Source organism: Syngnathus leptorhynchus, chromosome 16 (assembly GCF_054491065.1).
Source record: "Syngnathus leptorhynchus isolate UIUO chromosome 16, UIUO_Slep, whole genome shotgun sequence".
Lineage (NCBI taxonomy): Eukaryota > Metazoa > Chordata > Actinopteri > Syngnathiformes > Syngnathidae > Syngnathus > Syngnathus leptorhynchus.
Genome location: NC_141210.1, coordinates 2,632,886 through 2,657,332, shown reverse-complemented (window position 1 = coordinate 2,657,332; position 24,447 = coordinate 2,632,886). Strand labels below are relative to the sequence as shown.

Here is a 24,447-nt window from a genome sequence, read left to right as displayed (position 1 = left end):
TGAGTGTTTACATCCATTTCTTGTTTATCCTCTTGCTTGCACAATTTGTATGTTGCTGCGTGTGTGTTTGTCCGAGTAACCTCACCGCCCTCTCGCCGTGTCCCTGCTCACGTTGAGGTCGTTAAGTCGCACTCGGAATGAGTTTTACGAGGCGTCTGCGTGCCATGTTTGCACTCAACCTTTGTGTCTCACGCACGCGTTATTGACAATCTTCGGAAGCTCAAGTGGAGCGCGTGTTGTCGTCTAGCGCAAAGGGGGCGGTCGCAATGCTCGGACGTGACCTTGAGAAAACCTCCGGGCTAGGATAATGAATGAAAATAAGGATTTTGAAATGTTGCACATGAAATGCGATCAACTGTAGAGTCAAACCTCGGTGTCACTGGCATGTGCTCGATCAACTGTCACGTTGTTGTTATCGTCGATTGATTTTGATCATTCTTTGAGATGCTTGAGATTACGTACTTTGAGGAACTGTTGCGGTTCTGAACCCGAATCCCGATTTCCCCCATATTGGATGCCGCCATCTTATCTCTTCTTGTGCTTTACAGACGGATCGCCGCTGGACTTCCCCACCACCTGTCTGCTGACCTACACCGTTAATTGGAAGACCTTCAGAGAGGTAGGACGTTAAATCATGTGGTCAAAGATGCGATAATGATGATGGTGGGGACGATAATGATAGAAATGATGTTCGGGATGGTGCGACCATGCCAGTGATGATAACAATGGCGATGGCCTTGACGGTTAGAACCCCGATAAGTGTGAAGCCGATAATGAGCAGACTGATGAGAACGAGAATGATCGCGATTGTGATTGCTGATCGTGATGATTCCGATCGTGACCATATCAATCATCACGATGCCGATTGTGACGTTGCTGATTATGACGGCGGCAACTGTGACGATAACAAGGATGTAATTTGGCTCTTGAGTACATCTCAAGTAGGAAACTTGTGTTGTGATGACTCAGCGCTTGAGAAACAAAAGCTTTTCTCTGGGGTAGCCCATTCCGAAAGTAGGCCATCAAATCTTTTCACTCAACCCTCCCCGGCACTGCCGCGTTCTGATTGGACCCGAGTCTCCGGTTGCTGGATTTGCGGGGCGCACCCCTGAAGAGCGGGAGATGTTCCCAGAGAAGATGAAGGACCGGGTTCTCGGCAGGAGGCGGGCCTGAGGGGATTACACGGATCAATGTGGAGGGAGAGCGAGGGAGCGCATCCGGCAGGTGTGTTCGGCCAATCCCGGCACAGAGCCAGACGGGATAATGTTCCCTCCCGGCAATTAAGCCCAGGAGGTGTTGGAGTGCTTTAGCGGGAGAGCTCGTTAGAGGATTCCGGCACTTGTTTCCGTCCTAATCACATGGCTAAGTTTTTCCCCCCCGCCATCTCATCACTTGCTTGCCCTACAAAAGTCTTCCATCTAAATTCAGTAGGAACACAATGCTAATGCGGATGCTAGTGCTAATCCATGTCACACTCAGCTGGCATGTTTTGGTTTGGATTCTCCCACAATGCATTGTGGTTCATTGCATGGCTGCAGGCACCTGTTAGCATGTTGCTACTAGAAAACCATCTTTGTCTTTGCCCATAGAACTCCAATCATGATCCAATAAAGTCATATTTTGTTTTGTGTTGAAGATGATCTAAACCTATATAAAGCTGACAGAATGTTTGATTCTCGCTACTCGTAGTTTCTGGAGCCCCCGGGTGAGGTCCAGCAGAGAGCCTGTTACAATCTTTAAGATACACTATGTCTGCAAGGGGCAGTAACATTTTGTTCTGTAAACGTAATTTCTGAATATTTACCTGCAGCCATTGCTATTATTCTTCATCTGTCATATCGCTGCCGCTCAGTAACTTTGTCCTCGTCCTCGATGTTGTGTCTCAACCTCCGAAGACCCTCGGCGTCTTCGGTTCCAGGTCGGTTCCCGGCACTTCTCTAAACAAATGCGTACGCCTGCACAGACACACAAACACGAGCACGCGTGCACGTCCAAGGTGGCGGCGTGGCTTGCCGGTCCAGGACAAATTGGAAGCAAGCGGCTCATTTACTCGCAGACTCGCCAAACAAGTGCAAAGACTCCCCAAGGGCGTTCCCGCATAAATAATGACTCCGGGAGACACTTCCATTTGTGACGCTCGCTGGTCGCGCACACGTGGGTCAGCTGGGCCGCGCTCGAGGGTCGGCAGTAAACAACGCGGAGAGTTAAGAGCTCGCTTTGTAAGGACATCAGCTTTGGAAGGACGTATGCCTTAGTGAATCGACATAGTACAGTTGTATGAATGAGCCAGTGCAAGAGGGTTCGGGCTTTGGGACCAAAGTCCAAGGCTAGGGTTTAGGATATGTTTTGGGTTTTTAGGGCAGTAGAAATTGGAGGTAGTCATCGTTTTAGGTTCAAGCCGTTAGTTGTCAGGTTACGTACGATTAGCGGCGTTATGCTACATTTGAAGATTGTCATTATATCATACAAGCTAGCAGTCAGGCAGTGAAGCCGAGTCAGTTTTCCACCTGCTGCACCTTTTGTTGGCGTCAATAAATACGGTTTTGTCAAGCTCAGATTAACTTGTTGCAATCATCTTCAGGCTGTTATTTGGTTCCTACTTGGCATTGTTTAGCCAGAGACGAGATAATGACGGCGGTCAAGTCGCGAGAGTGCGTCCTGTCGCCGTTCCTGCGGGGAAGTGATTACCGCCACGCCGCCCCGACAATCATCGCCGCCGTAATCCCGCTTTTTTTTTTTTTTTTTTTTTTCTCTATGCACGCCGACCTCAAATTGTAGCGTGTCACATTGTGTTTGGCACGCCGGATTTAGATATGCTAAGCGCCCGCATCACGGAGAAGGTGCACTCCGGAACGAGGAGGCGGGAAATGTGCCGCTTCAGGAGGGGGGGTGGAATGGGGGGGGGGGGGGGTTGTTGAAATGGCGAGCTCTTCTCCAAGTGGAACAGATGGCAGGAAAGTAAGAGTGGAGCTTTGCTTTTTTTTTTTTTTTTTTAAACTTCAAATGTTATCATGCAGCATGCACACCACGCTTAAGCTAATGAGCGGGAGTTGTGGGGAGGTCGGGGGAGGGGGTGGTGGTGGCTTTGTCTTCCTCTGTAGTTCTTCCGTTCTCTCCCACCGGCACTTTTCCCCGCAAGCCCACGCTCGCAGCGGAAGCCTGGAAGCCTCGCCGTTATGTAAGCACACACTAGCGACACTCACAAAGGCAAGCCAAGCAAAGCCGGCCGCAACATAGCAAGTCAAACACGGCCGCCCGGGGGAGCTAAATTTAGCACAAGTGTTTGGGTCACAAATCCCATAATTGTCCCGCTTGGGGAGATTTCATTTGCACTTCAAGGAAAGTCGGGACTGCGGCAATTGCGGCACAGCTACAGTCGCAATCTGTTGTCCCCCAATCTGGATTTATTTGTGGTTTGATCGTTTTTTGGGGGGGGTTATTTTGGACCATCAATCATACCCCCAATATCTTTTCCTGCCCAAGTAGTTTTGTTATTTTGATTCTTCCTGTGACCCAGATATCAATAAGACAAATGTACGGATGGGATTAAGGCGAGACTTCAGTTTAAGTAGATGAGGGTCAGGATTAGGGTTGGGTTAGTTCGCTTTGGGAGTTTCGGCTCAGTGTGCAAGATTTTTCTTTTCCCGTTCCAGTGAATCTCGGAGGCTGCTTTCACGGGCCTTGAACGAGCCTCGGATCCGTAGTTGTCTCTTGGCTGATAAACAAACTCTTCCTACTTTGCTCCCTTTTCTCTCCAGAATTGTTATTTTTAGTCCAATGACGGCACCGCTCGTCTGTCTGCCTAATCAACATCCCCCCCGCCCCATCCAAACGTCTTCAAAGCGCCTCGCGGTAATCCGAGCGAGGCCGGGATGAAAAGAGCTTTTGGACCGGCGCGGACAGGGAGATCGTTTGCGATCGTCTGAACCCGGCCGACACCGTCGGTGACACGAGGATGACCCAGAAGGTTTTGCTCGCTTTGCGTCGTGCGGAAAGGTCCGTAATGAGCTGCTGAACTCGGCGCACTTCCCCGCTTGCATCAGCTCCGAGTGGGTTTTCCTCCCAGCTCGCTTGCTCATTCGGGTTACGCAACACCACCGCCGTGTCACTTCGATGTTCCCACCGGAGCGTGACGCCGCCGCGTTGGCCCGACGTCGACCGCCACCGCTCTACATTTTTTTTTTTTTGTACCCCCGCCATGGATTTCCGCGTCAGACGAGCTGATTTGTGCAGCGTGACGGCGACCCCCGAGTGGGGCGGCCCCCGCATGTCACAATGTGTCGTCGCCATGACAGCCTTTCGCACACAGTGTAGTGGGCAGGTTTTCAAAAACTCTCAAAAAGTTACCCCTCAGTCACCACAACCGACAGCTGTCCACTTTTTTTCCCCGTGGTTTTCCGTGTCGGGTTCCGTGTCTATTTTGCAGCTTGATGGTCCCTCCCCCACCCGGCCGGCCGGGGTCCGCCCCCCTCACGTCGGTACGTGCTGTTGTAGGATCTTCCTGATGAAGTCGTTAAGAAGTCGTTAAGAAGCCATTAAGAGCCATTAAGTCGGCGAGGTGGCGCCTGGTGTTCGGCGCGCGCCGGGCGTCAGGAAAACTTGTTAATCACACCGTTTATTCGCTCCCCCGGCGTGCGACTGTAAATATCGGCGCCGTGTTGTTGTTGTTGACTGTGCATGCTAATGAATGTCGGTATTAGCTTTGCAGCTCCGAAGGGAGGGGCTAATGCTAATACCCAATTGCCTTTGGGGGGGGGGGGGGGGTCATTTATCTTGGTTGGGGAGGAGGAAAGACTCATTTTGCACGTTTCTCACCCAGTGTCAAGCAAATTCACGTAACGCTTCTGTCACGAGAGTCAAAATTGTAACAGTAGGCACTTATTCAAAAGCTGTGGTGTGGGTTTTTTTTCCCAGTCACTACGATAAACAGCAATTGCAAAATGTTGTGACTCAGTCACTAGCACACTTTGGTGTGTCCCGATCGGGACGTGTACCCCCCGGGGGTGTTTGCTAATGTGGGCGTTTGTCCACGTGATAGTCGTCCTCCGCGTTGAGGCGCTCTTATCGGAAGTCATTAGGCTTCCCTCCGTGCGGCTGGCCGGGCTAATTATCTCTTCACGCTCAAGCAAAGCCGCCCATTAGCTCGTTCCTGGAAAGACTCAACAGCGTTTCACACAGAGTTTCCGTATGATGTGTCTTTCACACAGAACCCAGCAAGTTTTATCTGGCTACCTTTCAGTTTTGTTCTAGCTCTTGAATAATTGGACAAAAGTGGCTGAAGCAAAAACAAGGCATAAAAATGCACAGCTGTCTTGGGCGAAGCATCTCGCGACGTCACGAGACATTTAAATACGGCGATTGCAGCTACAGATGCGCTCGTAAACGACGTTTGACTTGGCAAGCGCCCCGGCGTCGTATCCCACCTGCTCCCGACGCCTTTTCACAAAACAAACAAAAGTGCGTGCGTGTAAGGGGGCCGCTCGCACCTGCTCACTAAAACGTCCAGACAGCAGTTGGCCGGCGCATCTCCTTTCTGCCGTTAAACTAATTGCCGCACGCCCACACCGGTACAGCAGCGTCGTGCCGTGCTTTTATCAACAGATGCCGGCGTCGTGCCGAGTCACTCGCGGCCCTTCGACGGCGCCATAAACACGACGACTTTTTGACTCTGCGAATGTGAATAGTTGTCTATCCGACGACCAGTCCGGGATGTCTCCCGCTTCTCGCTTTCCCGACAGTCGATCCCTGAGTGGAACTAGAGAAAACTGAAATGAGAATCTTGCCACGGTGGTCCAGCTGGGCAGGAAAGGACCAGTTGCCGCTGCTGGTCCTTCCCTTTCCTGCTGCCCCCAAAGTCCACCACCCGCTGCTTGGCTCCGGACGGACCTGGCTTGTCCAAGAAAGCCGTCTTTTCCGGCCGGTCTGCTCACCCGCACGGCGCCTGCATGGTGTGTCCAAGACGCTCTTGGCAAGGAGGCCAAACAGGCGGCAGCAACGGACCATCCTTTTTTTTTTTTTTTCCATCCCCATGCTTGTCTCACCATTACGGGAGACAGAACAGCAACATTTATTCATCCCACCATCCCCAAAAAAGAAAACAAACAAACAAGGAAGAACACGGCAGGGACGGTTTCCATTTTCAACAACAACAACAAACATGTTGTTGGGTTTGTTTTCTTTCATTTTTGGATGGTCGCAGCGAGCATATGCACATCCCCGCTTCCATGCCAAGAGCTTCTTGGAAGTCTTTCCTCACATTTTGTCTCCTGAAATCACATGTACATGTTGCAAAAAATATATAAAAAAAAAAAATCCGTCATGTTCGGTTGCCCGCTGTTTAGCCCCGAAAGCAAAAACGTCATGCGAAAGACCCGTAATTAATCTTAGCCGGGGCGGCGTCCCGTTCTTTATGATTATTAATGGCTATTTAGCGCGCGGCTGGGTCACCGCGCCCCGCTAAAATATTTACGCCGTAAACAGCGTGAATGATGAGGCCCTCCCCCCAAAATGTCGCGTTCGGTTCCAAAACGAGCGAGACGCCGGCCGTGGTCGCGTGACGCCGCCGCCGATGATCAATCGCCGACTCCTCACGATGCGGGGAGCGGTCGCCGATTCTTCTGATCATGTCCTCTTCCTGTTACGCTGTTACCATGGCAACCCGGCCATTATTTTTGTGTTGGCTAACGTGTTTGTACTTTTCTTTTGCTTCCTTGACATTAATGCTGTTTGGTTGCATGTGAGCGTGACACTATTAATATTATTCTCCATAATTTTATTTACTCCGTTGATGCATTTTTTTTGCCTCCAACTAAAAAGCACCATGACAAAAAGTGCGAGCCAACTGGACCGCATTAAATCGAATCATCTTTGTCACAGTGAGGACGTGCGCACGCCACCACCGCCAATTAGTGGAATATTTCACAAATAGCGGCCATGTCGCTATCCTTCATCAATTGTTCAATTACACAACGCTTTGCCAAGTGTGAGACATTATTGATCCAACATGTTTATTCCCGTTTCTCTTAAGTGTCTTTGGAGATCATCGAAAATATGATTACTTGTGGCTAATCCTAAGAAAAACTGCCCACGGGAAATTATCCATTGATTTGTTTGCTACAAATAACTACAAATTCCAAGACACCGTTTTGCTAATTATGGTTAGTTTGAAAGATATAGTCTTTTTTTCCATGAATGAATTGTATTTTTATTCATTTCAATGGGCAAAGTCGATATGAGATCGATCTCAGGGCGACTTGAACTCACGGCGGATGTCATCCCACGTCTCCCGGTTTCAAATTGCCTTACAAGATACTAAACACGTTTAAAAGTGCCGAGGCGTGCGGCGTAATGATCTCCCGCCGTGCTCAGACAGATTGTGACTTGGCGTATCAACGCTGACACGCTGCCAACGTGGTCGCGCTCCAACGCCGCTGTCAGAGAACCGCGCTTACAACTTCATGCCATCTTCCAACAACTTGATTTCTCATTAGAGCAACTCCCGCCTTTTAATATTACGTACTCTTGGGACGATTTCAACAAAAACGCGGCTTTCGGACCTAGATAAGCTCTTTCACGCCTATCTGTTTAAAATCATGGAACAAATTCAACTCTAATCTTTTTGTCATTTTCCACTCAAAAGTCCCGTCCAACTTTTCAAATGCATCGTTTCTATGGCAACAAGGCGGTGTAGGTAGAAATAAATCGAGCAAATCTTTCTTTTCTTCACTTTCGGCGGAAAGTAGCTGATGGCCAAAGCCAACAAAGGTGGCGCGAGACTGCGTCAATAATCGTATTTATATAATCATCTTATTTGACCAGCCAGACTGAGAAAACAGCCGGTCGACCGCAAAGCGCCGTTGTCCGACTCAGGGCCTCCTGAGACGGAGCCTGACCGGAATGTTAGCGAGCAATAACGCGGTGAACATTTTGAGGGAATCTCATGATAATTGCTCCGAGGCCTGCTACACAATTAGTTTGGAGAGATTTTCTTTGTTTGGCTACATTCCGTTCACGCCACAGTCCCCGAAGTCAAATGGCTCCAAAGTCGTCGGCGTTCCTCATTCTTCACACGCGTGAAGATTTCTGGTCATAAATATTGAACACGTTTAATATTTCAGATTGTCGGCCCGTTTGGGTACAAATGCACACTTAACGCCCGTCAGACATAAAGATCATTTCAGAGGACGATCTGATAAGATGGATGGACGGGAAGTAACCTAGGGGACAATAACTACCCGATTGTCGTTGTGCTTTGCCGGCGTGTTCAGATTGTTGGCTCGCCGGAGTCCGATTTTAGCCGGTCACAGCCGGGTCAGCGGCTGCCAATAAGTCAGATATTGTTGACGTTGTGTTGCCAGTGTGACTCTCCAACTGCTCAGGAGTGTTGCTCAATGGCTGCCGGTGGGAAAAAAATGACCAAACAACACGTTGGCCTTTCAAGTTCGAAGCCTTTCTTCGTCAGATGGAGAAGAAAAAGGAGGAGCGGCTCGACAAGAAGCCGGTCGTAAGCGTGAGGGATGTCGGGAGGCTAGCGGGGGAAAAAACAGTGGGGATGTGCCGATAAAAGAGAAAAAGATCAAGTGCGGATGAAAGAGATCAGCTTCTTGGTGGGACGGGAGCGCGAGAGGATGTGAGGAAGGACGGCCTGTCAACAAAACAAATCTCAGTCCGGGCTCCATAAAAGACGGATGACGCTTTGAACGACTCCGAGCGGAGTCGTAGCGCCGCCGCCGCATAAAATTTCGTTTTGAAATGAAGTCGTTTGCTTCTTTAACTCTTTCATCTGCGGCTGCGTGTTAGCGACACGGGATATGCTAATAGGGCGACATAGTCTGCAATTAATTATTCAGCCGGCGTTCGGTCGTCGGTCTGCATGTAAAACATTAGCAGACAGGTCAGGAACCTTTTGGAAATGGAGAGCTACTTCCTGCTTACTGATGAATGCGAAGGGCAACCAGTTGCATATACACTTCTTGTAATTTGTCCAAACATCGGCTATGCTATGTTGCGCAATCTGTTTACATACCGCAAATCTGCGCATCCAACGACACTGCAGCATCATTTCGGATGAGCCGTCAATTTCCAAACGCGACTGTGACGTCTCGTGCAGGTTGTCACCCGCAAGAGGCGAGCGGGATTCTGCTGAGGGCCCCCCCCCCGGCCGATTAATTCAACAGATTGTGCTTTAATACGGAATGGCGGCGATACATTTTAATGCCGGCTAAAAAGTGCTTCCCTCCCCGCGGGCACCGAGAGAAGGCGGCTCTTCTCCTTTCGTGGCGTAATTGAAAAAGATGGATCTGGCCGAGTGTTGAGCCGACGCGGCGGGCGGGCGGGGAATTGGACGGAGGAACGCGTGTCGGGGGATCATCGCGAGCGGCGGGAAAACATTGGAGGGAGGCATTTGCAATTTTATGAGCGCTTTAATGGCTTTCTCCATCATTCACCGATCGCGCCAGCTAATGCGCCGAGGTTCCGAGGACAGACGCTCGTTATTCACGCTTGTGTGCCGATTACCTCGCTGGGCCTGAATCGAGTGTGCCGTCCAATCGGGACGTGACGCCATGTAGTGGACACGTCCTGCTGGACAAGAGATTCAATCAGCTTCCTGGTCAACGGCGAGTTTGGTCAGACTGGCCAAATAACCTTTGTGGTGAAGCAGCATGTGACTCCTTATCAACCGCTCTTCCCGTATGATGCTCCATTGATGGAATTTCTACCTACCAATGAAAGCTTTTGTGCCCCAGCTCAGAACTCACGTCGTATTTTCATCTCACAACATGACGCTGCGCAGCGAAAGGTTGCCGGGTTGCTGCGTGGCCCCCCAGCTACCCATCCGCCCCCCCCCTCAGCAGTGCGCTATAATCACGACTGTTGCGGCGTGTGATCCCGGCCACTTTCCGTGGCGAGGGGCGATTGGAAACGCTGGGACGTGTGTGAGTCATGGACAGCCAGGGCTTCCTCTTCCTTAACCCGCCTTCTCCATCACACATGGCAAAGACCCTCGCATCTTTGGTTTCTCACGCCACGCCTCTGTGATCAAGGTGGCCTTTCTTACTCTCAACCAATAGGGAAGCTCAGCATCCAATGTAGGAAGGGAATTACACCCCACCCCCGGGTCTCAGCCGCTCACAGGCCGGATTGAAAAAGTCAGCAAAGGCGTCCCGAATCAGAGAGGTGACCTATCCCCGATTGTTTGGCCGATTAAAAGTCCATGTTTGTCATTCTTTTCATTCGTCACAGTGCGGAGATAGATTTGAGCTGGAAAGCGCCGCGCAGCGTCATGGGAGACAGGCGGGGAGGGGACGTGTCTCCGTGGCAACAGCAATGAGCGGCGAGGCTCGTACCTGCTATCAAACTTCACTGCCGTGCTCCACCCACGCAAGGCACAATGGCGGCGAGGGAACGTTCTGGAAACTTGGCATACGCCAGCTGTCACTGACGCCAACTTGAAATTGGCGAATATAAATATTGGCGATGTGATTGTCTTTGAAGGAGCCTGTATGCCAATATGGCAGGCTTTCTTTGTCTTGGAATTTTTTGGGGGGGAAGCTCAATGAGACTCCTCCAAACCTGTAGGTGGCAGCGCTGCTCACGCGAACGAATGAAATGTTTCGTGCCTTATGAAGGACGATTTACAGCTCGCAATCATTTCAATGCGGTGCTAACATCGAGAGTCTTCTATTATATCGCTCCATAAACGACGTGTCACCTCAACCCCTCCGTTCTCTGACATCCGCCAAGGTCACCGTGGTGCTTTGCGGTATCAAGACTTTACAGCGGGAATGAACGCTCCGCAGCGCTCGGAGCTTCCCTGCGAACCATTGCAACTCTTTTGTGCTCTTTGTGGTGACGGTGCGTAGGCCGATTGGGCTCAGAAGCAGCGATTGTGCAAGCGAACAAAACGCGCGTCCCCAGCGATGGCTTTCATTGAGTCAAATATCTCCCGTGTTGCAAAGGGCGGCCGGCAACAGCGGCCGCACAAAGCAATCAAAAGGACTTCATTGTGTCGTCTGTAACAAGCACCAGTGATTGTTTTTGCCTCTCGCGGGGCCTCGACCGATGTACGAGCGCCCACCCCCCCGAGCTGCCGGCGTTGAAGTAATGAAGTACAAATACTTTGTTCTAATTACTTTTGCCGTTGGCTGAACAAATGAGATGCTTTCTGCATTTCGACTCATAATGAGAGCGAGCGCTCAAAAAGCAACGCTTGCTTTGGCTTACAATGTCATCATAGCGAGGCAATCACATATTCCGGACCTTTAATTTGAGGTACGACTATTGTTTGTAGCAAATTAAATTTTGCCCTTGGTACTTTGACTTGAGTAGATGATCTCAAGGTCAAAGCAGATCACAGGAAAAACAAAGGTAAACCAAGTGGTTTGCTACTTGCTACCTGAAATAATGCGCATCAATATTTACAATACTGGCATTCACTTGGTTTTGCTGATTTTTATTTATTTTATTTTTTTAACTTGGTCACCAAAATGTGCACTTTTGACTCTTTCACTTGCAGGAAAGATTTTTTTTTATTTCTTTTAAGCAAACCTGAGCCAAAATGTGAAGCAAAAAGAAGCGAGGTTGTTATTCATCAGTTTTGCACGGGGCATCGGGTCAACAAAAGTGAAGGTTCTGTCGGGAATGAAAAGATCCATTTGTACTTTGGGGAGCCAGCCAAAAAAAAAGAAAAGAAAAGGAAAAAAAAGGCGATTTGTGTGCTAAAGCGTGAGACCCGTGCTCAGCCCCCATTTTAACTTGTCATCGGCAATTTAGCCATGCAGATGGAATATTAAGTACGTTCTTTTTAAAAGAAGGGGAAAAGCGCAGCAAAAAGGGAATTAATCAGCTTGGCTTCTTTATTTTGATAATGTTGTGTTTTTTTTCTTTTTTGTTTGCTGCGCTTCCTCATCGCAGACGAGCCAATTTTTAATCCCAATTCATCTAATTGTACCTCAGAGTGCTAATAAATATTGTTATGAATTATTCAGGCACAGAGTGGGCTGATGACACAGTGAGCGGAATTCAAAGCACTAGAAACTGGAAAAGAAGGGGGGAAAAAAGGGCACTAAATCCCCTCGGAATTTTAAAATAAGAGGAAGTGCCGAGTGGGCAGCATGGTGCGAAAGTGGTTAGCGTGTTAGCATGTTAGCTTCATTGAAAACTCAATATTGTCCATAAACACACATTTGTATTAGTTTTTGTCGCTACAAATGATCTGTGTTGTTGTTACGAATTTGTGACCACAAAATGTTGAAACCAAGTATTTGTGGCTATGAATAAATATTTTGTGCACACTTTATATCTAGGTGGCTTCAATTAAATATTCCCCGTCTACGCGATGTCTGGGGTTCCATAAATTTCTGATGCGATGTTACATGCATAAAAATGTCATCGCCGCACCTGCTGCTCGTTTAAAGTGCACATTTTCATCCGCACTCTGTCTGTTTTCAAATGTTCTTCGTGTTCGGCACAGCTGGAGCTTTTACAAGCGGCTTCGTGGCAGCGGGTCCTCAGGGAGCGCCCGGGGATTAGGTTGCGCGGAGGCAGCTCCCGGCTCAGATCGCGGCACCGCTGAGCCCCACTAATGGCCGCCGCTCAGGCCGGGGCCTCATTAGGGCGAGAGTGACACCGCCGAACGCCAGCGCGCCAGGCGTGATTACTTTCCAAGTTCACGCGAGCTTTAGCCCGTCGTAATTTGCCCGGATCACGCCCTACGCAAATGGACAAAAGACGGAAGGGCAGCCAAAACAAACTGCTTAATTAGCCCGGACACTTCTGGTAAAGGTCAAAAGATTGCAATATTGTTTCCAATTTGAACTGTAAAACTGTAAATTGTCTTCACTGTGTTTGTCAGTAGTCTGCTAGTCGACCTGTTAAATGAAAAACAATCCGTGCTGGTCTCCATGACAACGTCCACATGCCGCCTTAACTTGTGTGACAGGCATCATGGCATGACAATTTGAAGAAATATGAAAGTTATAAAAGAAATCTCCCGGTAATCAGATTACCTCATAGGAGAGCAGGGAGGTAAAAATATATCTTTCTTTGACAAACGCTATGATGGATGCTAGCTACCAAAGCCGCTCACACGTGTGTGTGTTTGTGTGTGTGTGTGTGTGTGTGTGTGTGTGTGTGTGTGTGTGTGTGTGTGTGTGTGTGTGTGTGTGTGTGTGTGGGGGTTCAAAGGCAATATTAAGACAATCCATCACTAGTGCGCTTCCATTACTTATCCACCTACCATGCATCAATCGTCTTCCCGAGACAAATGTACACCCGATACCATATTGCGGCAGAAATGAAAACACACTAAGATCTGCTAGCATAGATGCTAACATGTACCGTATGCTTGTTGTATAGTCGATGATAATAAAAAAAAAGTTATCTTAAGACACACGTATAGATGAGACGGCGTACCTGCGCAGGCGTTGAGGCACGCGAAGTGTCTATGTCAGCCAAGACAGCCAAAGTGGCGTGAAGATGTCGTCTGGCGGCGACTGTCAGGCAAAAAGGTCTTGTGTCTGGCCTGGACGCTGGCCTTTAATTGGACAGGTGCTGACACTCAACGTTCTTTTTGTATTCGCTTTGTTTGTTTCCCAAGTTTGTTCACGCTGTCCGTCATCGCTAATGAATGATTAAAGAAGAGAACAGAGCTTCGCCAAGGTCAAACAAAACCCATTTTGTCATTGAAGTAGGAGAAAATGAAAAGAAAACGGCCTTGACAAGCAGCGTTTCATTCTGTTGAACAAATTGCTTGACTTCAAAGTTGTTTTCATTTCATTGTATTTTCTATTTTGCTATTTTCTCACAGAAATCTTCTAACTAACTAAAAGACTTAACTTAAAAACACTCAGATGGCATCGCTCTTGTCTCCGATACCAAACGTGTCCACACGGAGTGCTGTGTCGTGTCAATCGGGAAAAAAACAATAAAATTCGTCACGTGCAAACAAAGAAAAAACAAAAGTCGTTTGTCGCTTGCCGAGTTAAATTTGCGCATTTGAAACAAAGGCTGTAAAAAATGTGCTGAGGTCAGGCGGGCTGGCAGGTATGCAAGGAATAATTGCTCGGCGCGTTGGCTCCACATGTGGCTAGCGCGCGTAGCGACAGCTGAGCGCCGCAGCTGCTCGCCGAGCGGGAGAACATTTTGAAACGACGGACGCGTGGTCGCGCCGAGTGTCGGGATGTCGGCCCGCTCCGCAACTCATTAGTCAAGGTAGGAAGCTGGGCCAAACAGCTGCGGAATATTTTCATTCCCGCCCAAAAGCTTTAGTACGCCAGCTGCCCGTTTCGATCGCTTGCCGCGTGACGCCAACACTGGCTGAATAATTGTCGTCCCGTTGCTCTCGGCTCCGCCACGCTAATGTCGCCACGGCTACGCAACCGCCGTCCTCCCATCCAAACTTCAGATGGGTGGAAAACCCCACAAGAAAAGCCACTCGCGGAGTCCGTTAGCGACATGCTAAAGGGCCCGCCTCCAAGTCCACACTGAAAGCTTGGCCACCAAATTGTCCACCCTGCCGCCGAGTTTCAAGGTATCCAACCTCCAGTGGCGGCAGACACAAGCTGTGCAAACAATCCTCCCGCACGCGCCATCCTGCCGGCAGATTTACAGCCGAGTCTCGCTTCCCCTGGATTTGATTCTTTTTCGTCCCGTTGTTCATCATTTTTCAATTTTTCACTCCCGCACACCGGCGGCCATAACTCAGGACACCTTGTCGTGTGGCCGCCCCCCCTCGGGGATGACGAATAAAGGGGCTGTTTTTTCTCGAGGGGGTCGTCTGAAGGGGGAGGGGTATAAAACCTGAGGCGCACAAAGGCACCCCCACCCCTGCGGCCCGTCCGCGGTGGGCGATAAGCGGGTGGGAATCAAGGGCACCGAGCGGGGAAAGTGACCTACAGTAGCGGGTCGTTATCGCCGGGGGTGGGAGGCCTACAGAAACCGTATCACGATATCGCCGCCATATTTTAAGTTGCGTTAAGTGCAGTCGCTTTACAATTTGCAAGAAGATTTAGAAGTCATTCAATAAGACACAACAAGCAGCCACGTCTGTCCCGGTGTTGCTTCGCTTGAATTTCCGAAGCGGTGTAGTCGCTTTGTGTTCCGGCTGTGGTTGTTAGAGGCAGTCAACTGTGTTTGCGTTATATTGTTCGGAAGGAACTGTGTGCCTGTGTGTGCGATGTCCATATTGTCGGCGAGGAGTGCGAAGAGTCTCCAGGGTTTGAGGGGAACGCTCATTAAAGCCCGGCGTCTACTCGCAACGTCGCCTCATCCTTCAGCGTCCCTTCGCCCCCCTCCTCCTCCTCATCTTCATTCTCGCCTTCTTCATCGGTGCTTCTCTATTTCCGTCTCGGCCATCTGTCTATGTTGTCACAACAAGCAGTAAGTTGTAAATTCATGTTGGGTCGTAGCGAACGTTACGATGAATACTTGATGAATGCAAAGTCATCACGAGTGAGGAGGTTTCCAGTCGCTTTACGTTCCGCGAAAAGATTTGTTGTCGTTTCACGTGAATTTCGAATAAGCTGCGACGTTTACGTTTTCTTTGCGTGCCTTTATTTTGAGTGGCGAGCCGTAAATTACCAATCACGGCTCCCCTTCAGGAAACTGGTGAGCCGTGATTGGGTGTGAGCTGAGCCCTGGCAACTGTGATGTCATTTTCAGTCAATGGCAAAATGGCCGCCACCTGAGATGGATCAAGGCAGGTGTAGTAGTTTTCTAAATTTCGAAAATTTGATTCTTGAACTCCCTTTTTTGGTCTTTTCTTGCTTTGCCCGAGTACGATGGTTGCTTTACTTTAAGAGTCAAGGAAGCTGTTTGCCTGTTAAGCCGAGAAGTTGCGGTCGGTGTTTTTGTCGCTCGACATCTCAGCCATGAAGTTGGAAATTCCCACACCTGGAAGTAGTTTGCGAAGGCATCGTAAGCCGCTTGTTTGGGCTCTCGCTGGTCGACTTGCAATTAGGAGACGGGCGGCTTTTTGTTTCTGCCTCATTTCCCGCTTTGGAATTAATGAGGTGACTGCGCACGCACGCACGCACGCACGCACGCACGCACGCACGCACGCACGCACGCACACACACACACACACACACACACACACACACACACACCGCAGCTTTAAAGGATCATGCCTCGTAAATAAATCCCCCACTGATCCTACAGTCAACACTCACTCCATCCCGCTAACAAGTGTGTGTGATTGTGTGCGTGCATGTGTACGTGTACGCGCACGTACACTCCAATCACTTTTTTTTTAAAGATGAGAGCTCATGAAGGATAATTGGTGTAAAAGCCCATCTTGAAGCTGATGTAAAAATTACATTTTCTCATCTTGTTGATGGCCGCGGTAAAACAAGCCAAGAAAAAATATATACATTTCATTCAAACAAGAGCTTGCGCGTTAAATCAAATCATAAGAAATCAGTCGGAATGTCAAATAAATCCACCAGCTGGTACGTTATTACATTCAGCAAGATTTCATAAAAGTCGACCCAGAAACCGATCTTGAAACTTGAAATTTCGAAGCCTAATTTGACCCCTGAACCCCGTTTTGAAAACCTAAAACAAAATCTTTCCATGGCGGTGAAAGTAAAAGCCCCCAAAGATGTTGCTCCACCTGAAATGTTGGCGATCATACTAAGTTGTTGCGCCCGTGGCTGGTTATCCATCACACAGACAGGTGGCGCTCTCTCAGCTTGATTACCGCTCGCCAGTCAAACGTTCCAGCCTGCGGCGGCAGCGGACTCTGGAAGGCTAAATGATGCCCCCTCAGACCCCCCCCCCCCCCACCCCCCCCGCCCATAACCCGCCTCCTGCTCCCTGTGTGATGCTCTCACTGCATGATGGATGGCCTGTTTACTCCATACACAACACACAGACACACAAACACACACAGCATTGTAAACACACACACAAAGACACACAGTCGTATATCACGGCAGCTGAGATGTGCTGGAGTGTCGCCTCCGTGAAGGCCAAAGCAAGTCTGGAGTCTTTACGAGCCCAACGTTGGGTCGGGGAAAAGTAGCCAATATGGATCTGTCGTTTGATGGAAAAAGCGATGCCTAAAAACACAAAACAGGTTCAGGGGTTTAAAAAGCGGAAAGCGAGTGGCGACGATTGCAATGCGAACCCAAAGGTGCTTTGATGTCATTTTTTTGTTTGTTGCCAAAATGGCAGCAATTTGAAATGGATGACATTAGAGCTTTTCATTTCTTCTTGAATTAAGAAAGCAGACTATCCGGCACAAAAAAAAAAGGTACAAAAGCTAATGGCGCACGTATAAACAACTTCCTGGCTGGAGACTAATGATGTGCTTTTTTCTTTTTACCACCACACCCAAAGCGGAGAAGCGGTTTGATGATGGAGGATGGCGGCTGACATATAAAAAGACACAATCCCCGTGCTGGCATCCCACCCCTCCCTTCGCTGATCCCTCCATCCCCCGCGAGATGTTACTCATTTCTCCTACTACATAGTTATGTTATCACCATGGCAACCCATTGTTATCTCATTTTTTAACTGTGTCGGCCGAGTTCAAACTGAAGGCAACGGAGACGCCTCGTGATGCTATGTGCTGGCCAAAACAGAGCACGCTAAAATAGCGAGCATGGCAACAGCGCATCATTTGAAACCCAATCTCAGTCTTGAAACCCTAACCTAATATTCAAAGCCTAACCTACGCTTTCCATTTACCCAACTTTGGAAAATGGCGCCTTGGCCAAAAAGAGTCGGCGTGCGATCGGGGTGCAGCCAGTGCTCCTAATCGTCCCATCCGAGTGGATCACTGGTGTAATCCTCGCCAGCGTCGCCAGTTTGATTTGTTGGCCACATGCTGGGAAACGAGCAGAGATATGCCGTCCGACTCTTTTTTTCTTTCTTCTCAAAAAACGTATTTGCGAAGGCTGAGAAAAAGCCGACCTACTTGTAATGTCACGTAAGCCAATCTGCATAAGAGCGTTAGCTAAACGTCTAAGATGGAAATGGCCAATCACTCCCGTCTGGCGGCGCATTATCTCTGGTGACGAGCTTCCATTTATCCCGCGTAACCACTCAAACGATTAAAGATAAACAAATAAACAAATAAATAAAAATTACCCTAATGTGCCGCCTTGTTGTGTTTAACAGAGCACCCCGGCTTCACGTAAAGCAAGCAAAACACTCCAGCTAATTCCTTGTCAATCGACTTCACACCTTACTGCTTATGGCTTAACTCGTTCACTGCCATTGTCGACTGTAGACGTCAAAGATGCATTTTAATTGGGCTGTAGCTTGCCGTGTCGCTGTCTGCAAAGCTACTAAACCTCCAAGGTACGGAACAAGCAGTGGAAGAAAGCGATCCCACATTCGCTCGTACGCGAGCATCAGTCTCGGGGCTACGGCAGCTGCAGCTTGTGATGTTCCGGCATTTGTCGATTTTTTTTTTTTTCTCATGTCCTTTCGTCGCCTCCGGAGGGTCGTTGCGCCCACTCTGCCCTCGTCTAATCCCGCCTGTCCGAGAAAGATAGAGGCAGGCGGGTGGCAAACACAATCAGCCGCCTTTCACACACGCTTAACGGGCTTTCGCGCTTGTTGGACAAGGCCGAGTGCGGAGGCGGGCGGGGATGGTTTTAATAGCCAGCCCGGCGCGGAGGGCGGCCAAAATAAATAAGCGCTGACACCAAAAGTGTCACCGCAGTCCGCTTGGCCTCCGTCCGCCGCGTCGGCACGGCGCCGCTCATCGGCCGCCGCTGTTACCATAAATCACTCCCTCCCGGGCTCGCTACATTAATTCTGCCGGGCCCCGCGGGGGCCGACTTGCTACTAGCGCTGATCTGCATGAGGCGCTAAATGATCTGGGAGGCCCCCCGCTAGCAGAACCTGCCCCCTCCCCCTTTAGTTGCTTCCTTGCAGCGTTAGCTGCGTGGAATCGCTAATGTGCCGGTTCAATGGCACGTACCAATGACCTGCTTTTGGCAAGGAGGGTGTGTGTGTGTGTGTGGGGGGGTCAGAAATAGAAAAAAAGTTAGTTTGCGTCCGCATCGTGTCGACCCTTTGCAGAGAGAATGGAGCGTAGATAATCTCTCCCAGCCAGGGCACGTCTATGTAAACCGGATCATTCGGTGTGCCTTTCAAAGGTGCAAAGTGGCGTCTGAGGGGAATGTCAACGCGGCAAATCCACATCAAGGCGACATCTCGGGGGAGCATCTGATGGCTGAGTCGGTCCGAGCACATGCTTGCGATTAAGCCGTCGCCATCTGAGCGGCGCCGCCCCGTAAAATTTTGGCAAGCGTGCACTGTGGATATCGTCACGTCTTTCTTCTGAGGGGCTTTTCCAGCCAACCTCTTGGCGGATTAGCCACCGCTGCCTCCCCCTCTCCCTCCCCCTCTTTTAAAGATCACAACTCCTTCGCTCGAGGTGAGGTTGCCATTGGTATGCGCCACCCGGAACGCCGCTGGGAGATTAAGGTGGGATGACAATGCTAGCCAGAATTCAGAGATGGCCAGTAAAATTTGATTGCTTCTCCGTTGGCTAGTAAACACACACAAAAAATTGCTTGCTGGGAGAAGCGGTCCCTCACACCTCTGTAAAATTTGGCAACCCGACCAGGTGGGGGACTCAAAAAACCCCAGGAAAAAAATGTTTTTGTTGATGTCCCTCCTAAATTTCACGTGGCTAAGTGAAACTGGCTTCCAAAGGAACATTTTCTCGAGATGATGACACCGAATCATCGAAGCGCATGAAGATCATTTTTACCGGCTAAAGCGTGCGTGACTTGCTGCGAGCGCGGCAGAGAATGTCTTAATTAATTATCAGGCGTCCGGCACACTAATCTGTCGGCGTTGTGAAGTCCTTGTCCTTCCCATTAAGTGCCACTCACGTTATCTCCTAATCAAATTAGGCACTTAATTGCGCTCCTCCCTTGACGGATCTCCTGTTTGCTGGGGGGGGGGGGGGGGGGGTGACTTGCTTTTACACTGCGATCAATTAACGAAAACATAATCAATACAAACGTCCGAGGCACGGCGCTAAGCAACTTCATGCGAGAAACTGAGCTTCAAAAAGACACAAACAAATGAGCAAAATGATCTTTCAATTGAAAAAAATTGCCTGTCTTCTAAAATGTCCATAAAGTAGCCGTGACTCCCCGCTTTTATTCATTTATTTTTTGTATAGAAATTTCAAGGCTCAAGAGTTCCGCTTTGTTTCTTCCCTCTGTTCGCTTTGGTCGTCCTTGGAGATTGTCGAGATTCAGCGCTTGTGCGCTCCACTTTGCAAATTTCCGCGAAGATTTCTCCAGATTGTCACGTCGTCTTAAAAGCGGTTTGCCAATAAAGCTTCACACCGTGCAGCAACTTGCTCGCTCCTGTCATTGAAAAGCTTTGCGACATGAAAATGATTACCTGCGAGCGAGCGCGCGCGTCGAGTAGCGCACATGGCTTGCTAGCAAACAGGAAGCAAGGACAAAGAGGGCGTGCGGATGACTTAATGGCCGCTTTGATGGCTTCTCGGGGCGAGCGCCACGCCGGCGGGGGCAAGCAAACAGATGAAACCCGGCGCGAGAGGCATTAAACGCACCAATAATCTATAAATAAGCATCCGGGCGCAGATAGTTTATCGTCGTGCCGAGGTTGTTTGGCCGCCCCTCCTCCGCCGTCGTCGCAGACGCGTCAGCAAATAAACCGGCGGGCGCGAGAGATTTAGACGACGTCAGGTGACGGCGGGGCGGCTGCTCGCCGCCAGATAATCCCGCACAAAGACGATCCTTCGGGGCGCCCGCCCTGCACGTCGGTGGACGCTGCCGCCGCGTTTGTCACGTCAGGCGTGGGCTTTAATTAAGGTGGTGGATTGAAGGGGGCTGCGCGCAGGCGGTCCACAGATCTGCCGCCCCTCGCAGGACCCCGCGCTCTCTGCGCGCTTAAGATAATAGAAGCTGCCGAGCGCTGTGTTAATTGAGGGGAGATAAAGGGCGGCGGTGGTTGGATGGGGGGCGGAGGGCGGACTACCTGATTAGAGGCGCTGTTTGGCTTCCATGACGGCCGGCCGGCCGCTAAATAATGTCAAACACCGCAGATGAGGAAAAGTTTTTCGAAAGTCACTTGCGTGCTTTGACATGAAAAAGTGGAGCGAGGAACCTGGACAATGGCGCATCTATTCAGTCAGTCTGGGTGGTGTGGCGGACCCTGTGGGGGCGTGGCCTACCTGACTGGAGGTGCTGATGTTTAGCCTCCATCTCGGCATCGTGACAGCCGATCAATCTGTCGTTGGGCTTGGCATAGGGAAGGTACCGTAAGGCGACGCGTCAGATGTGACTGGTGAGGAGATGAAGATGAAGCACGGCAAGATTTTAAGACTTTTTTGGAGGGAAAACTCTGAAAGTCACTTTGACATTGGAAAGTCGAGGGAGGAACTTCGGCGGCGTTCTCGTTTTACACCCGAGTTTGTAAAATCAGACAGACGTTACGCAGGGATGAGAGGAACGTTTTTTTTTTATGACAACTAAATGTACATTTGGACCAATCTGTCCATTTTCAGATTTTGAGATTTGTGAACGAATGCTGCACGAATTGCGATGTATGCTGAGGTGGGTTGGGGTGGGGTAAGGCTTCAAGCAAGGGGTGGGAAGTCGGGGTTGTTGAGGTAGTGCAAGACGAGTGAAAAAAAATAATGAAAGGAAAAAGAGTTTGAGCAGCTTGTGTAATTGCTGGAATGCTTGGGACTTCTTTCATTTCATTCAGACCTTCTCGCCACACTGGAGTGAACGCAGGAACGGACAGAGGGTGAGGGTGCGCGAGGAGGGGGCGGGAAGGGTGCGGCGGTGTGGGCGGAAGGGAGATCCGTCAGTGAACACACACAAACGCACGCGCACGCACGCACGCGCATAGACGTGTGAACACACCTTCGTCCATGTTACTCGTAGGGCGATCGCTACCCCGCAGCGTCGGAATCTGTCAGCGGCGTGAAACTCACACGCAACAGCATACGCGTGTACTTTGTCCGGGACATTGATGCAGACACTAAGGGTGTGTGTGCGTGAGATTAAATGACACTGTGTGTGTTACTGTGAAAGCAAAAAGTGTGTGGGTGATTGTTAGTGAAGTCGTGCGTTCGTGTGCATGTGTGCATCAAGTAATACGTGTCTGTGTGATTATTGTGTGTGAACGATTCTATGTAATAGGTGGGTTTGTGTTCGTGCGCGTTGAAAGAATGTGCGTGTAAAAGGTGTGTGTGTGTGTGTGTGTGTGTGTGTGTGTGTGTGTGTGTGTGTGTGTGTGTGTGTGTGTGTGTGTGTGTGTGTGTGTGTGTGTGTGTGTGCGTGCGTGTGTGTGGTGCTGATGATGAGGCAGGTGGACTGCGCATCAGAGCTGTCAGCAGTGATTGTAAGTGCAACCCTGCGTGTGCGTATGTGTGTGTGCGTGTGTGTTTGTGCGTATATGTGTGTGCGCGCGCAGGCACAAGCAGTTCTCTTAACACCCTCCCTTCCGACACGCGCACACGTTCTTACGCAGACGCACATTCCTGGAGGATTCCTTCATTTCTTTATTTGTGCTGCTTTGGATGCTCCCTCCTCCTCTTCCTCCTCCTCTCTGTCTCTCTCTCTCTCGCTCTCTCTCTCCGAGTCGACTTTCCATTCCCCCCCTCCCGTCTTCCCATCGAGCGTGCGGCAACTCATCTGCGCGTCGGCTCAGCGACCCTCCGACACCGTGAGTATTCTCATGCTAACGCTGCCGCAGCGTTCTCCGTTGGCCGGCCGATTCTCAAGACAAAGCGGGACGGATAACCGGAGGAGGATGCGCGGGAATTTGGCTGGTCGCCGTTCTGGATGAAGCGAAAGGGGCGTTGTGTGAGTAGTTGCGCGACCGTGACGAGCACCCTTCTTTTTGACAAGTGCTGCGTGTGTGCGTGGAGCAACTTGCCGTTCATTCATCCGCCACTTTTCCCACTCGCGAGGCTTTTCCCCTCCCGTGACATCACTTCCTGTCCACATGGGAGCGGAATCCCGCGCGGGCATTTGCACTCTGAGCTGGATTCAGTGGAAAAAGTGACTTTTTCATTCACAATTGTTTGTTGCGAGTGTGCAGATGATGAATGTCAATGAACTGTTGTGGCCCTGCTGTGACGTCACTGCGAGATCAATTTGCATAATCCCGCCCCCACGTCAGTTTTCTCTGCAAAGGCAAATTTTGAAACAGTAATTTGATTTACTTTGATTTACCTGTCATGACATCACTTCTTGTCCATGGGGAAAGGAACTTGTCCTGAAACATTGAGTTCACATCTTGCCTCTACTATTGTGATCTCACAGTTGGCGAAACGGACCGCCCCTTTGTTTCTTTTTGGAACATAGCAGCAGCTCATATGTGTGCGCGCCGTCACACAGCAGTCACGGCGGCCCCACATGGTGACTGTCGATTATCCGGCCCACCACGTGTTTGTGTGGGCACAGCAAGATGCTGATATGGCTCCCTGACCACAACCTCTCTGGCTCTTCGCGACCCCACTTGCCAAAACATAAATCCTCACCCGTCAGGGAGTGTGCTAGTGGCACACATGCTAGTGGCAGCAGGCAAACTGAACTGTGTGAGTTTAGCAATTAGCAATTGTTATGGTGCGTGCTGAAAGTTTCCCAGGTTGTTCTAAATTGTGTTGAATATGTCTAAAATATTCCTCTACTGGTGAATACACTGAAAATGATCACTATGAAAAGGTAGCCCACTGTAGTTTTCCGGGGCTCGACTTCTCGCCAATTAGCGAACAATTAGCAATTATCATCCCCGCAGACGATCGGAGAGCATCGGCCCTTTTTCTTCTAGAAAAGGGGAAAAAAAATGACAATGACGGGGTTAGCCCACTCTCATTGTCAGCGTCATTTACTTTCTGAAGGGTCGTGGCGTCCACAACGAGCAGTGGCCAATTAGCCGGCAATTAGCGATTAGCCGCTGACGTGAGGCGTTCAATGCGCTCCGGGCTGGAGGAGAAAAATAAAATGCAAGAGAGGCTGCGCGCTAATTAGTGGGGCTGCTATGAAGGCTGTGCGTGTAAGGTTCCTTCAACGCACTTCAAGAAGAAGACGAAGGAGCGTCTTTCTGGGGCGAGCGCAGAGAGGAAAAAAAAATCAGGCGTTTAGCTATTTATAGAACGCCTTTCCAAGTTGTTGCTTGGACTGCTTATTTTGCCTTCAGTACAAAGTCATTAAAGTATCGTCATTAAAGAATCGACAGTGTTTATAAATACAGTACACTTCTGTTTGAATCTAAAAGTGTAGATCTTAGTTTGAATCCCAAACTTCATCTGAACCACTGCTTTCAAACCTGAACCCTATCTTGAAACCCTGCCTCTAGAAATCTGTCTTGTTTGAAACCCTACCTGGATTTTCGAGTATGCTTTCAAGCTTGAGTTTGGCTTTCAAACAAGAGTTAGTGATTAAGCTTTTGAGATCGGGTCAAGGGTTTGAAGTTGGGATTCAGCCA

At 49.7% G+C, this 24,447-nt stretch overlaps 1 protein-coding gene across 1 annotated transcript in view; it reads left to right on the top strand.

Moving 5' to 3' along the window:
- The window catches only part of LOC147044030 (RNA binding protein fox-1 homolog 3-like), a 154,816-nt gene that overhangs the window by 13,224 nt on the left and 117,145 nt on the right, over nt 1-24,447 (top strand). Inside the window, exon 2 of the mRNA XM_085934328.1 lies at nt 549-619. The gene's annotated coding sequence lies outside the window, so the exon portion shown is untranslated. The remainder of the gene's footprint in view (nt 1-548; nt 620-24,447) is intronic.